Source organism: Bactrocera latifrons, unplaced genomic scaffold (genome assembly GCF_001853355.1).
Source record: "Bactrocera latifrons isolate USDA-ARS-PBARC rearing strain unplaced genomic scaffold, ASM185335v1 scaffold_200, whole genome shotgun sequence".
NCBI lineage: Eukaryota > Metazoa > Arthropoda > Insecta > Diptera > Tephritidae > Bactrocera > Bactrocera latifrons.
Window position 1 is genome coordinate 20,098 of NW_017535520.1, and position 2,646 is coordinate 22,743.

General features: G+C 36.3%; 1 pseudogene; it reads right to left on the reverse strand.

Annotated features, from left to right (window-relative positions):
- Positions 1 to 1,915: 1,915 nt before the first annotated feature.
- Positions 1,916 to 2,646, reverse strand: part of LOC108968077 — a 2,290-nt pseudogene continuing 1,559 nt past the window's right edge.

Below are 2,646 nucleotides of genomic sequence, written 5' to 3' on the forward strand. Positions count from 1 at the left end.
TACACAAGTCAGCGAAGGTGAAAAGTACTACCGCGACACTGTCAAAGAGGAACATATTTGTTTTATAACGGAGCCTGGTTGTCATTACTTTGGCCACGGCACCTCCCCTTCGGGGTCAGCTGAGGATGAGGCGCAAGCTATATGGCAACATTTACAAGACAATTCAGTTGATGTGGAACATCTAGAAGTTGTCGGTACTGATGGCACCAACACGAACACAGGTTGGAAAGGTGGAATCATTCGGAAACTAGAAGAAAGAATAGGTAGGCCATTACAGTGGGTTGTTTGTCTTCTAMATTTCAGCGAACTTCCATTTCAGCCTACAGCCCATCGTTCCATCGAATGTGATATTCGTCGTGGCCAAAGCGCAAAGAACCATAAATCCTTTGCAGAACTTTTCTCTCGAAAACTCGCAACGTAGACTCATCAGTTGTTGTCATCGTCCAAGCCTCTGCACCATATAACAAGATGGGAATTATTAGYGACTTATAGAGTTTGGTTTTTGTTCGTCAAGATAGGACTGGGACTGTTTGTTCAATGACAGTATATATTTCGTCTTGCCTTCGTTCACCACCAGACCCATTTGTTTCCTTGCCTTATCCATTCTGGAGAAAGCAGAACTAACGGCGCGGTTGCTAAGCCAATGATATCAATATCATGAGCATACGCCAGCAGCTCTACTGCTGCTTTAGTTTTGAACTCGAATTATTTTCTTCACAAGTAGGTTGAAAAAACCACACGCAAGAAATTGTCTGAAACCTGGTTTGGTATCGAAAGACTCGGAGAAGTCCTTCCCGATCCTGACGGAGCTTTTGGTGTTGCTCAACGTCAGCTTACACGGCCGTATTACCTTTATACCTTCTCGTGCTTTCAAAGGCAGCTTTAAAATCGACGAAGAGGTGATGAGTATCGATTCCCTTTTCACGGGTTTTTTCCAAGATTTGGCGTATGATGAATATCTGGTCGATTGTTAGCCGACAAATAACAAAAAAAAAACATTTTTTATTACAGAAATATATTAATAGGATATTTTTAAAACTGCATCAAAACATAAAACTTCTTGTTTTATTATTGAAAATTTTAAAAAGTGGCAGCTTGTTTTCATTCACAATAGATTGAGATTGGCCATTTTTAACAATGTTGCTAACGAAAATGCAGCTAATAAAATGTTCAGACCGATCACACGACTTCGGCTGTTGAGTGGTTTATCCCACTGATCTTATAAATTTATTAAGATTTCGCCATACAAAAATGACAGTGCAAAATCACTTCATCGAAATGATTTAAAACTGATCTATGCTAAATCGCTCTGTTTGACTCTGATTTTGCGCCATCTACTYGGCAACATTGAAAATCTATTACATTATCACAGCTGATTTAGACACTACAAAGGGAAAAAAATGTAAACAAACTAATTTTTTTAAAGCAATAAATCTAATTTCACCGGAAAATCGACTTAACAAATGAAAAAATGCATCCATTATTTTTATTATCTGGAAAATATTTAAAAAATCACGGCTTTTATTTCAAAATATTATATGACAATCTTTTTTTTTGCCAATGCCAATAACAGCTGTTTTTGATCTTCCTAATGGCTGTGAGAACACTGTTGGGTTATTAAATGCTTAAATGTAATCTAATCTTTTAAATTTTCGGTGTGAACATGGTATAACATTTTGAGGATTAAACGGGACCCTGCAAGACGGGAAGCTGTTAGCAAAGGTGTAAGCGACTTGTTATTGTCCACTTTTGCATTCGTTAAAATATTTGTTACTTTTGTTCAGAAAGTGGGAAAAAAGTAACACATAGCTAATTGATGTTCAATGGTTATCTAGCTCTAACCAATGGCAAATATCGCATGCTGCCTTGTTCTAAGGGAATACATACATTTGTTAGCAAATGTTTTAACAGTATGTTACGGGTAACAACTTTTTTTGTTAGCGCAAATCTTACCTATGTGTACATAACAAAATATGGATAACAAAAAGTATTTGTTACCCGAATATCTGTTAGTATTATTACTTTGGTTATCGGTTTGTTACCTTTAGCACATAATCATGTTAGCAAGAACAAGCAGTAAGAAGCATTTCTGTTACCTATTTGTTACTCCTAGCAAATTCAATTTTTTTTAAATAAAATTCTTTTTTTTTATTATTTCGCTTAATTTAATAACAAATCAAATATTTACTTCAACTAATAATATGCCTATTATTATTACATTCGGCAGAAAAATAATACAAGATTAAGTTTATTTTAAAATTAAAATTAGAAACTTCAACATAAAACTAATATGTACAACTTAAAGCTAATATATATAAGTAATAATAAGAAATACGTTCCATTGCCCGACCAGGAAGAAGTTCGAATAGTAATTACCCGCCTGAAGAACAACAAAGCGGCGGGGCCCATGGATTGCCGGCCGAGCTATTCAAATACGGCGGCGAAGAACTGATAAGGAGCATGCATCAGCTTCTTTGTAAAATATGGTCGGACGAAAGCATGCCCAACGATTGGTATAGTCTCCTCAATATCGAATTTAAGGCTCTAACGAGCGGATTGTGTGAAAGATTAAAGCCCACCGTCAACAAACTGATTGGACCTTATCAGTGTGGCTTCAGACCTGGAAAATCAACAACCGACCAGATA